This window comes from Mesocricetus auratus, unplaced genomic scaffold (genome assembly GCF_017639785.1).
Source record: "Mesocricetus auratus isolate SY011 unplaced genomic scaffold, BCM_Maur_2.0 Super-Scaffold_15014, whole genome shotgun sequence".
NCBI lineage: Eukaryota > Metazoa > Chordata > Mammalia > Rodentia > Cricetidae > Mesocricetus > Mesocricetus auratus.
In genome coordinates, this window is record NW_024429186.1 from 38,522,500 (window position 1) to 38,536,748 (window position 14,249).

General features: G+C 35.7%; 1 protein-coding gene across 20 annotated transcripts in view; it reads right to left on the bottom strand.

Moving 5' to 3' along the window:
• Positions 1-14,249, bottom strand: part of Gphn (gephyrin) — a 364,069-nt gene that overhangs the window by 336,912 nt on the left and 12,908 nt on the right. The gene's annotated exons all lie outside the window — the stretch shown is intronic.

A 14,249-nucleotide genomic window follows, 5' to 3' on the forward strand; every position in this document is an offset into this window, starting at 1 on the left:
AAGGAGGAGCCTTACATGGATATACAATTTAAGAGTTGTCAGCATTCGGTTATTAAGAGTCATGATGAAGGGGGTGAATATGCATAGAGAAAAGGACCAAAGATGGATACTCAACTCTTAAGAGACTGGGGAGGAAAATTGATAGAGGAAAGCAAAAATGTTAAAGTATTATGCTTTAGCATCAAATGTTATTGCTAAGTCAAGGGAAATTATGAATATTAAAAAATCCATGTGAGATTTAGCAATATAAATTCACTGGTGACCTTATCAAGGTTGTTTTCAATGAGGAGATAACAAAAGTCTAATTATAATGAATTTAAGATAAAGTAGGAAATAAGCATTTGGAGAAAGACTATAGACAGCTCTTTCAAGGAGTCTGCTACAACGGGGGAGCAAATAAACACCACCTGGTAAAGAAGGAGGGAATCAAATAAATGATATTGAACACAGAAATGATATTCTATTTGTTCCTTTTTTTTTCTGTCTTTTCAAGACAAGGTTACTTTGTGTAGCCCTGGCTGTCTTGGAACTCAATCTGTAGATCAAAATGATCCCTAACTCATAGAGATCCGCCTGCTTCTGCCTTCTGAGTGCAGAGATTAAAAGCTTGTGCCACCACTGCCAGGAAGTCTTCTTATGGCAGTGATATGCAATATTGAGAAAATATCACCTAGGAATGAGACTAGAAACTGTTGGGGCCAAGTTCCTAAGTAGTCATATGGAAAGAGAATCAAATACATAAATATATGGGAAAGTAAAACAACCTACATTGATAAAGACACTGACTGATAGGTGGGTAAATTTGATAAGCTATGAAAATTTGGTTTTGTTTCAATTTTCTCAGTAAGGTAGGGATCAAAATCATCAGCAGAGCCGGGCATTGGTGGCGCATACCTTTAATTCCAGCACTCAGGAGGCAGAGGCAGGCAGATCTCTGTGAGTTCGAGGGCAGCCTGGTCTATAGAGCGAGTTCCAGGACAGCCTCCAAAACAATACAGAGAAACCCTGTCTTGAAAAAACAAAAAAAAACAAAAAAACAAAAAACAAAAAATCAGCAGCAGAACAAAAGATTGGGGATGAGATGTTAGAGGATAAGAAAAAAACATGAAATATCACATAAGAAAATAGAAGATCTAGGAAAATATGAGTTGATTGACAGTATAATAAAGATTTGCCTTATACTGTGACCATGAATATAAGCAAAACAAAACATGATTTTTTTTCTAGACACATGGGACTACATAAGTATTCTAAATTGAAAGAAAATTGCATAGGTATAATGAATTAAAGAAGACTGGTTAAAAGAAATAGTTTTTACAAATGAGTGTGAACAATTAAAAGTAATACAAGAAAACACAAGATATATACATGAGCGTTTACAGTGCATAGCACCACAAACTTTAAGTTGGATATAAGAGAAAGTGATGAAAGAGTCTGGGGCACAATTAAAATACGGTATTGTTGGTAATTATCCCAATTTCAAAACAAAACTCAATGCTAGAGATGGTTCGCTGGATAAAACAATTACCATGCAAACAGAAGGGCCAGAATTCCAATCTTCTGTCCTTACATGAAAGCTGGGCAAGTGTGGTGGTCAGCTTCTAATCATAACACTCAAGATGTGGTCAAACTGGCTAACTAGATGGGCCAAACCTACAGAACTCGGTTAAGCAATAGATTCTGTCTTAGTAAATGAAGTGGAAAGAGATGAAGATACCCAACATGAACTTCTGGCCTCTATATACACCAGACGCGCACACACACACACACACTTGCACATGTCACTACACACATGCAAACACACACACACACATAAATCATGCAAACACAGATTTTGCGTGATACAAATAAAACAGAATTCAAATTCAGATGTGCCTCATTCAAGTCTTTCTGTTTATGATAACATTACAAACTCTCTTGTAAATTTGGTTTTCATTAACATGTCAATTTCCAAACTCTCATCTGGTACTGTCTTGTCCTCTCTTAACACATACAGAATTTATGCACATTATACCCTACAGATGAGGCTCCTTCCTGAAACTTTGATTCTATAATAACTGTTCTGAACAGAAAAAGTTTCTGCATATTATTGATAGTTGAATCCTCTTAGTGAGCATTTTCATCCTACCAGTAAGTCTAGTTAAGCCATTTTAATATTATATTAAAATATATTAAGGGGAAATAATTGAGCTGAAAAATTCTATTATAATTTGTAAATATTCAAACCATCCTTCAAATAGATTATAATTTTTACCAGGTCTTATGTTAACTTGAGTATTTCTGTAGAAGTAAATATCTTTGCCCTATTGACTTTGGCCTTGGCTACTGATTTGCTTTGGCCAGTAACAGAAAAACAAACATCCAAGCAGAAGTTTCAAGAACCATTGTGTATGTCTGCCAATTTTCTTCTTTTTCTCCTCTGTTACAAGAACAGCATGGCCCAAATAGGAGTTGTTCTCCAGTCTGTATCTCAGAATTAGAAGATATGTGGAGCAATAGAAAAGAGCCAATGTCAACCTTCCGTTAGCATGTAGCAAGAAGAGAATGAACTATTGTTGCAATCTGCTGAAATATTGAGGTCATTTGTTATACAGCAAAACTAGGCAAAAGTTAATACAATGTGTATTACTTCATAATCAGAAAATAGATTTCACTACTTTAATCTTTCAGAATAGTAATTATAATCACTTTGACAAAAACTAGGGGAAAATGGGTTTCTGTCACATTTTTGTTGTTGTTGTTATTTTGATCTTTTTGTGATTTTTTTAAAACTTTTTTATTTAAATTAGACACAACCTTATTTTACATATCAATCCCAGTTCCCTCTCCCTTCCATGCTCCCATTCCCCCCCCCAACAATCCCCTCCCATTCCACTCCCCAGAGAGAGTGAGGCCTTCCATGGGGGAATCATCAAAGTCTGTCACATCATTTGGGGCAGGGCCTAGGTCCTCCCCCATGTATTTAGGCTGAGAGAGTATCCCTCCATGGGGGAATGGGCTCCCAAAGTCCATTTGTGCACTAGGAACAAATCCTGGTTCCACTGCAAGAGGCCCCATAGACTGCCCAGGCCTCCTAAATGTCACCCAAACTCAGGGGCCCTTGTTCAGTCCTATGCTGGTTCCCCAAAGGTCTGGCTGAAGTCTATGAGCTCCCACTTGCTCAGGTCAACTGTTTCTGTGGGTTTCCCAAGAATGATCTTGACCCCTTTGTTCATCACTCCTCCCTCTCTACAACTGGATTCTAGGAGTTCGGCTCAGTGCTTAGTTGTGGATCTCTGCTTCTGCTTCCATCAGCTACTGGATGAAGGCTCTAGAAAGTCATTTACGGTAGTCATCATTCTCATTATAGGGGAAGGTCATTTAAGGTAGCCCCTCCCCTATTGCTTAGTTCTTAGTTAGAGTAATCCTTGTGTATTTCTGGACATTTCCCTAGTGCCAGATTTTTCTTTAAAGCTATAATGGCTCCCTCTTTTAAGATATTTCTTTTCTCCTCTATTCATTCCCCCAACTCAACCTTTCTGATCCCTCATGTTCTCCTCTCCCCCTCTTCTTTCTCCTACCTCCCTCTTCCCCCTTCCACCATGCTCCCAATTTATTCAGGAGCTCTTGTCCATTTCCCCTTCTCCAGGGGACTATGTATGTCTCTCTTAGGGTCCTCCTTGTTTCTTAGCTTCTCTGGAGATGTGAATTGTAGGCTGGTAATCCTTTGATCTATATCTAAAATCCATATATGAGTGAGTACATACCATGTTTGTCTTTCTGTGACTGGGTTACCTCACTCAGGATGGTTTCTTCTAGTTCAATCCATTTGCCTGCGAATTTCAAGATTTCACTTTTTTTTTTTCCATTGAGTAGTACTCCATTGTGTAAATGTACCACATTTTCTTTATTCATTCTTCAGTTGAGGGGCATCTACGTTGCTTCCGGGTTCTGGCTATTACAAATAATGTTGCTATGAACATCGTGGAACAGATGTCCTTTATGAATGTGCATCCTTTGGGTATACGCCCAAGAGTGGAATTTCTCGATCTTGAGGGAGACTGATTCCCATTTTCCTGAGAAACCAACATACTGATTTCCAAAGTGGCTGTACGAGTTGGCAATCCCACCAGCAATGGAGGAGTGTTCCCCTTTCTCCAAATCCTATTGGTGTTTTTGATTTTAGCCATTCTGACAGGTGCAAGATGGTATCTCAGAGTTCTTTTGATTTGCATTTCCCTGATGGCTAAGAATGTTGAGCACTTTCTTAAGTGTCTATCAGCCATTTTAGATTTCTCTATTGAGAATTTTCTACTTAGTTCTGTACCCCACTTTTTAATTAAATTATTTGGTGTTTTGGTAACTAGCTTCTTAAGTTCTTTGTATATTTTGGAAATCAGGCCTCTGTCAGATGTGGTATTGGTACTGGTACAAAAACAGACAGGTAGACGAGTGGAATCTAATTGAAAACCCTGACATTAATCCACACACCTATGAACACTTGATTTTTGACAAAGACGCTAACCTTATATAATGGAAAAAAGAAAGCATCTTCAAAAAATGGTGCTGGCATAACTGGATGCTGACATGTAGAAGACTGCAGATATCTATCGCCATGCACAAAACTTAAGTCCAAATGGATCAAAGACCTCAATATAAATCCAGACACACTAAACCTCCTAGAAGACAAAGTGGGAACTACACTTAAATGAACTGGTACACGAAACTACTTCCTGAACATAAAGACAGTAACACAGACACTGAGATTGACAATTAATAAATGGGACCTCCTGAAACTGAGAAGCAAAGGACACAATCAACAAGACAAAAAGGTAGCCCACAGAATGGGAAAAGATCTTCACCAACCCCACATCTGTTAGAGGGCTGAGTTTCTGTCACACTTTTAAGACATCAGAATCTCTATAAAGTAACATACAATAGATGAACTAAGAGTCCTAGAGAGAAATAAGAGCTTTTTCCCAGGAAACAATAACCCACCATTTTCTTTCCTAGGAGAATTAGAAGATTCTAGGATAGACTGAGTATAAAGGTTGTCTGGAGCAAAACTGGCGAAAACAGAAAGCAATGGAGCAGCTTTTTAGCATAGTAGTCCAAACATAAAGCTAAGAGAAATGTTTTCTGAAATCTAAGTTGTGGTAGAATATAGTTTTAAGGTGTGTGATTTTGTTTATGATGCATTTATTTAACTCTGTGAAGCTGTGACTCTTTGCCTGTCTAAAACACCTGATGGGCTAATAAAGAGCTGAACCGCCAATAGCAAAGCAGGAGTAAGGCTAGGTGGGGGCTGGCAAACAGAGAGAAGTGATAAAGAGGAGGAGGACACCAGGGGCCAGCCACCCAGCCACAGAGACAACCACAGGGAAAGAATGAAAGCAAGACATACAGAAGTCCAGAGGGAAAGAAGTAGATAGGATAATTTAAGAAAAGCTGGCAAGCAACAAGCCAAGCTAAGACTGGACATTCAGAACTAAGAATAAATCTCTGTGTGTGATTTATTTGGGAGCTGGATGGTGGGCTCCCCAAAAAGCCAAAAGCACAAAAATAACACACTACATTAAGTAATGTTGGAGGGTGCAAGATGAAGTTCCCAGAGTAAAAGAAAAGATAGAGAGATGTCTCCCTTACTTTCCTACTGCTTAGGAGAAAGACAAAAACAAAACAAAAAAAAAATCTTGCTAGAAAAATAGGACCTAGCCTAAATAGACAGGTAGCTCTTAAACATTTGCCTGAATATACAACTGTTTGAACAAGAGATCAGAGGGCTCATCTCAAAACATCCAAAGAGCAGAAAGGAGACTAACCATCGTTCAGGACTGTAGAGATAATATATGGCAGTTTTTCTATTAAAAAACCTAATAGAGACAATTAAGGCAACCAGGGAAAGACTAATGCTGGCTTAAACTGCAATCCAATGATCCTAACAAAATCCAGCACAAATACTAATTACCCCAAATGGGGCAATGTTTCATTCACCCACCTGGCCAAAGAGTTGAAAGGTGGTTCACCTTAGTAAAAATATCACTGTCAACTCAATCATATAATTCAATTATAGATAATGCTTAGTATAAAAGTAAAAATTATAACATGTGAAGAAAAAGAGACCTAAAATCAAGACCAAAAGCAGAAAAAAATCAGAAATTACTTAGAATTTGGGGCAGAGATTTAAATTAGCAAATATTAACATACCAACAAAAGCAGAAAGAGCAGATTAAAATTTATGGAAGGACAAAGGTAGTCAAAAAAGGAAAAACTGGTTTTAAAAGAGTTAGACTTTCACCAGGTGGTAGTGGTGGCCCACACCTTTAATCCCAGCACTCAGGAGTCAGAAGGAGGTACATCCCTGTGAGTTTGAGGCCAGTCTGGTCTACAGAGCTAGTTCCAGGACAGCCAGAGCTATTACAGAGAAACCCTGTCTTGACTCCCCCACACCCACCCAAGAAAGAGTTATCCTTTAAAGAACTGAAAATAAAAATGTTAATGGCTCACACCACTAACTGCAGAACTTAGGAGGCTAAAGTAGAAAGATCAGAAGTTCAAGGTCTGTCTGGGCTACATGATGAGTTCGATGCAATCTTCAGCAATGTGAATACTTGTACTGGCTAATATTAAAGGTTTGGTATATTTACATTAGGCTATCACAACATAAAACAAAATGAGTAAGTTTAAAGAAGAGAATGTACCCAAGTGAATCACAAACAGAAAAGAAGAGAAAGAAACAGAGATATATGTGATAATAAAACATCTAACATTATTGATTGAACAAAGAAAATGAAATAAAAGTAAAATTTAAAGATACAAAAAAATCCAAAATTTATGGAAAACACCAAACCAACAAATACCCAGAGAGACGAAGTCCAAGGAAAATCAGGCTTAAGCACCACACAGTCAACCCATTATGAACTCAAAAAAAAAAAACACTTAAAAGCAGCCAAAATCTATATACTTCTTTACAGGATCAACAATAAATCTAATAACTAATTAATTTGTCAAAAAAAACTATGGCAGTGAGAAGTAGGAATTAAATATTTGAAGTGCTGACAAAATTCAAATTGCCAACTCAGAAATCTATACCAGGTTTTTACCTTCAAAAAGAAAGTAAAAGTATTTTCAAACACACACAAACTGAGAAAATTTGCCTCTAACACTGAAACTCCCAGAAAAAATAACTTAATTGTATAGGGTTAAAGAAAAAATCTCAGGTGGCAGAAAATAATTGTTTTTAAAAATGAATGAACACTAATATCATCATATATATGTGGATAACATAGAAAATACTGATGTTTTTGTCAAAACTTTTACAAAGTAACCACATTGCTTCTGGCATTACAAGAACACTAGGTAGGTAGATAGATAGATGATAGACAGTCAGTCACTGGTTTTTGTTGTTGTTGTTGTTTTGTTTTGTTTTAAGTGAGGCTGGAGAGATGGCTCATTGGTTAAAAGTGCTTCTTAATCTTATAGAGGACAAAAGCTCACTTCCTGGCACCTACATCAGATGGCTTACAATGACCTGTAACTCCATCTCCATACATTCTTCCAGACTCCAGGGGAATCTGAATGCACATATCCACACATGATTACACAAACAGCAGGAGGTAATAAATAAGTTTAATGTCTTGGTTTAAGATACACTAGCAAATCAAGAGTGTTTATTAAAATACATAGGATTTCTAAACATTATGCCTGTAGAAGAATATGAACTGAAAAACTAATGTAGAAAATGAACATAGAAAACTTGAAAATTATAAAATAGAATAAATAGAAGAATGAATTTTCTTAAGGACAAATGGGATAAAAATAAACAGTGAGTTAACAGATTATACCTAGCTATGCCAGTAATTACATTAAATGTAAATAGAATAAACATTGCAAATAAAACCCAAAGATGAGTAAGATCCAACTATATATTTCAGGAGATATACATTAAATACAAAATACAGATCAGTTGAAATAAAAGGAAGGAAAAAATATAGCATGGAAATATTGATGAAAAGATATAGCTTGTATTAATAGAAACAGACTTCAAAACAAGTAGTACTAGAAATAAAAATCACTTTACAACAGCAAAAAGATCATTTCCACTGTAAGTTACAATAATACAAAAATACATAAAATTTTAAGGAAGAACAGACAAATCTACAATCATAGGTAATGATTTTAAGGATCATTGAATAATTTGAGCAACATGATTAAGCAAATCAACTTTATTGACACAGACCACTAACATCAACAAATGCAGGAAAACCAACATTTTTATGTACACATAAAATGAATCAGTCTTTAAAAAATAAAAATGAGAAAAAGATTTTACAATTTTCTTTAGAGGGCCAACAAACCTTGATTCCAAAACCTGATAAAAATATTACAAGAAAGAAAAACTACAGGTCAATATTTCTCACAAACAGATGTAAAATGTCAACAAATTTAACTCAAATAAATCTTTTCCTGGGAGTATTGGTCTAGCATTGAAAAATCAATCAGCATAATTCACCACATTACAGATTTAAGAACAAAAACCATGTAACTTATCACAACAGAAGAAAAAAAATATTTGATAAAATTTAACAACCATTCATGATTTTGAAAAATCTCAGAATAGCAGAAATAGGTAAGAATTTCTCTAATCTGATAAAGAACACTGGCAAAAAAAAAAACTATAGTTAACATCATAATTAATGGTTTATTCATAATAAAGATGCTGAACTTTATTCTTCTGGGCTCAGAAATAAGACTATCATTATTTCTATTCAACACTGGTCTAGAATTCTTGAAAAAGAAAGAAATAATTACAAACACTGAAAAAGAATTCACTAGTCATTTCCAAATACTTCTCATAGGCACTGAAAATATTAAAGAATCTATAAACCATTTACTATTAAAAATAGGCAAATTTGGGATCAGCAAAATGACTCAATAATTAAAGATGCCTACCACACAAGTCTGGTGACCTGAAATTGATCCTCAGAACCCACTTAGAAGTGGAAGAGAAGCAGGACAGTGGTGGTGTATACCTTTAATCCTGGCAGTCAGGAGGCAAAGGGAGGCAGATCTCTGTGAGTTCGAGGCTAGCCTGGTCTACAAAGCTACAGAGCAAAACCAGTCTCGAAAAGAAAAAAAAAATGTGGAAGAGAACACAAGTTTTACAAGTTCTACCACATTTCAATGTTTCCACTAGTGACCAAATTAACAGCACATTAACCTTTGGGAGATGAGCAATACCCAAAGATAACAAGATGCGTAACATTAATTATTCACTTTAACTGCATCTTAGTTTCTTTACCTACTAGATTGAATCAGTATATATAAAATCCTCAAAGTACTTTCTTAGTCCAAAACTCTGTATCCAAAGTGAACTAATTAATTAAAAACTTGGATTCTCAAATTTCAAACTACTATATAGTTACCTAAGGCTTAAATGTAGAAAAACTTTATTACCTCTTATAATTCTAATTTGAGAAAGTTAAAATCGCATAACTAACTGCCTGCTGTTGTTATCCCTAGTTCCTTAAATCTATATTTAAGTTCATCTACTTTAGCCTAGACACTCTGGTGCCACCCCTTCAGCAGCCAAGAAATCTGACAACTAGATTATCTTTTCCTTTCTTTTCTAAGGATGAGTTATTCATTCTTCCAGGCCTTGCTCAAACATTACCTTCTTTAAAATGTCATACCTCCTACAGTCATTCAGTCAAACTTAATTGTTCCTTCCTCTGCACCCACAGCATGTTGCTTGTACTCCTGTTATAGCTCTTATTTCATTCTGTATTTACAGTACTTGCTTTAATGTAAGTCCTTTCCAAAGAAAGAATATATTCAAGGAGTAGATCAGCCAAAACAACCCTAGAAATCAATGGGCAACAGCATACTAAGATCACCTTCAAATCGGATTTTCTGTTAATAGTAGTAAAGTGAGATTCTAAAGACTGATAGTGTCCCTAACTCAAAACAGAAAGAGCAAATGAATGTTCAAGATAAAAAACCAAACACAGTCCTTCAGGTACTTGACTAAAGAAGCAATTAAGTCTGTAATGGAGAAATTACTTAGTAAATTATTTTGTGTAAATACATGACTAGAGAAGATGCAAGTAGACTATTTAGGGGCTACACATTCAGTAACCCTCTTGTTACTAACTTACTCAGAAATTTGCTCTTGTGATTGGTACAATATGCATTTACTTCCATTATCCTGTTGGTCAAAATAGACCATGCCAATTTCAAGCCTTCTTGGAAATTAGCTATCACACCATGAGACTAATGAAGCAACATCCAGGTAGAAACTCATATGTAGGAGAGCCAAACTCTGGCCAAGAGACTCCCAGTCAGACTATAGCTACATCAGAACATTAATCAACAGCACCTGTAATAAAAGCATAAGTTAATTTACTGAAATATAAGAGCTATTAAATTGAAATTTTAAATAACAAAGTTTTGTAGAAATTTTAAATGTAAATTATAACTAATATAGTTTAATTTTCCTAATATATACTATGACTTAAAGAGGAAATTGGAAAACTATAGCCATTAAGCTAATGCCAGTCTGCCATTTGGTTTTCATAAATGAAATTTTACTGGGGAAAATCATACTCATTGGCTTATGTCTTGTCTATATCTGCTTTCACGGTTAAGCAGCTGTAAGAGAAACGTTATAGCTCAGAAAGTCTAAAAACCCTACTATCTAGCATTTTGTAGGGGGGAAAAAAGTCTGGCAAAGTCTCATTCAGTATTTGACAAGTATTTTAATGCAAAAATTACTTAAGTGCCAGACATAATGGAGCATGCCTGCAATCCTTGCATTTGGGAGGCTAAAACAGGAGGATTTTAGTTAGAGGCCAAGCCTGGGTCATAAAACAAGAATCTGTCTCAAACAAAACAAAGAAAATAAAAACAAAAATCTTACAATGCATACCAATTGTAGAGGATGAAGGGACAGCTCAGACTGAAGGTCTTGCCTTGGAAGTATGATCTGAGATTGAAATATATATACATTTGGATGGGGAGGGAATGCCAGGTGTGATGACACATACTTACAATCCCAGGGTTAGGGGAAGCAGAGACAAAAGGATCCCTGGGGCTCCCTAGCCAGCCAGTCAAACCTTGTCTCAGATAAAAAGTGAAGGGCACCTGAAGAACATCTGAGACTGTCTCCTGAACTTCATAAACCTGTGCATGTAAGTGTACGCACACACATGCACACACACACACACACATACACAAATGCATACCAACTTTACAATCAACTTCTCATATTTAAGCTTTATGAGTATTTAATACTTTACAACTGAGTTGGAGTATTTGCTAACAAATGTAACTAAAGTCAGAGTAATATATTACTCATGATCAGAAAAATAATACAAATTGGGTATACTGCTATTTAGCTGCTTAAAAGTTTCTATTACATAAGTGGAAAATCTCCATTATTCATCTATGAGTCTATCATGTATTATACATGACCCACTTTCAAGTAGCAGTAAGAATCAGAAAGTGATGAATGTTTTATGATGCAAAATTGACAATTTTTAAATCAATATGTCACAAACCCATTTGCAAAAGAAAACTGATAAACCCAAGTCCCATATTAACCTCTGTTAATGATTACTAAACTTTTCTACAAAAGTGTCATTGGCAATGCTTTTTATTCTCTTTTGGACTAGACATATTATGAATAATCTCTTATCCTTCTTTATACATGTTATTTTTTTCTTAGGGCAAGTCATTTTTTTATTCAACTTCAAACAAGTACAGTTCAAGATATAGCTTCTTATTCATGGAATTTATTATTTTCCACCATCAACTAACAATTATTACACTATAAATCAGCAGTCCTCAACATAGTTTTACTTTGCTATTTCTTTCCCACCCTGCACTAACATACCATTGATATTAAATATAAAACCTTCAAAACACTTTCTTGACTCTCGTTCTTAACTCTCCATAACTAAAATATTCATATATTTACATATGCAGGCAGCTTTGTTCACAAGCCTTAACCAATTTTAGAGAATATCACAAAGAATTCTTCATACATTACTTTAGATATAGTCTATATCTCAAAAATCTCCATGTTCCCATGGTGAGTCTAAATCTGCCCCCAAGTTGACAATCATACCCATATAATGTAACAGAAGCAACAAAAGTCAGTTTCCAGGCTCTGCTTCCCTAGACCTCCTATGAAAGGGGTATAATGTCTCACATTTAATCCCAGTACTCAGGAAGCTGACACAAGAAAATTGTTGTGCATTGTAGACAGTCTGGGCTAAAGTGAATTTTCGATCAGCCTAGACTATAGAGTAAGATCCAATATCAAAAACAAAGAAATAAAGAAAATGAAAAATAAAATAAGAAAATGTCCAGCTAACATTTTTATATGAAAGACTTTAGAATGAGAGGTAGGGCTGGAGGGTTTGTTCAGTGGTAAGAACACTTGTTGCTCTAACAACCTATGTTCAATTCCCAGGACCCACATGGTGGCTCACAACTGTCTGTAACTCCAGTCTCAAGGGAGCTAACATCTTCTTCTGACCTCTGCAGGCACCAGGCATACATACAGCACACATACATACATGTGGGTAAAACATTAACATACATAAAACAATAAATCTAAGAAAATTTAATGAGAGGTGATGTTTTGAAATATGTATTCTAAATATAAACCCAAGGTAAATAATTTTCACAGTAGAGATTATTAAGGAAAACTTTCATTTCTACAGCAAAAATATTAAAGAACAAATATAGAGGCCTTATGTAGGCTTCCAAAAGATTGAACAAATCAGGCAGGGGTGGCGCACACCTTTAATCCCAGCTCTCAGGAGGCAGAAGCAGGTGGATCTCTGTGAATTTCAGGTCAGCCTGGTCTACAGGGTGAGTCCCAGGACAGTCAGGGTTGTTACACAGAGAAACCCTGCCTCAAAAAACCAAAATGATTGGGGGGGAAGGGGGATTGAACAGAACTATAGTGTACCTTGAAAAACTGTTTTCAAATGTTTGGGATACACTAGCCTAAAAACATTAGGAGAATCTACAAGCATTCAGTTACATCTTCAATATGTTAATATGCTTTACCATGCTTTGAATCTCCAAAAAGACAGATACACTATGTAGCATATTCCAAATTTATTTGATGATGCAGAAACATTTTTATAGCATACTTATCTCAAGTTGTGGAAGAACAACTTTTAGAAAATGGACTGAAAAGTAATATTTATTGTAAACTCAAAATAAAGCAAAATAAAGGGGCTGCTTTAAAAATCTTACATGTGTACTACTTTTCTATGATGTCCCTGAGTATGAAAAAATGGAAGTCAATCATTGTGAGTGCTACTGATATATAAATAAAACACTCTTTATATCAGAGGGCTTTAGATTCATTACTAATTACCGTACCCTAACTTAACTGAGCATGTTCACAGAATAAGAGAATGGGGCAAATATAATAAACTGATTATACAGAAGAAAGATGAGGAAGGTGGTGGAGGAGGGAAAGGAGGATGAAAAAGGAAGAGGAGAGGAGCAGGAAGAAGAAGAAGAAGAAGAAGAAGAAGAAGAAGAAGAAGAAGAAGAAGAAGAAGAAGAAGAAGAAGAAGAAGAAGAAGAAGAAGAAGAAGAAGAAGAAGCAAGATTTTAGGGAACCTTTAGTAAAAGAGTTGTTCAGCATACACTTACCCTTCAAGAAGTAAAAATACCTTCTGAAAACTTCTATTGTAGTGTATGGCCTGCTATGGTCTGAATGCATTTGCTCCTTCAAATTCATATACTGAAATGTAACCCTCAAGGTAACATACTCAAGAAATGAGACCTTTGGTACTTCAGAATGGATTAGTAACCCTCCAAGAGTTATGGAAAGCCACATAAGGACATACATATAAGACACTACTCTCAAAGAACAAGTTTTCAACAAACATCAAATCTGCCAACTTCCATATTGTGCTCAATTTCCCATACTCCAGAACTATACAGAATTAGTTCCCATAGCTTAAAAATTATCCAGTCTAATGTATATTGTTAATACAGCCTGAGCAGAGTGGCACACCAGGTGATTCTAGTAAAGCTATCTGCTTAATGTCTCTCTGTCAAGGATACACATATGGCACAGACCTGGGATCAATCAAGGTCCTCAACTCTAGCAATGACAGACAAAAATGAGCATAAACCAAGTGAAGGAGTATCCCAGTACTACATACAAAGGTATCATGAAAAAGAAACTTTCCTTTGGATTCTCTAGTTAGGAAGATGAAAACTTCTCAAACCACACC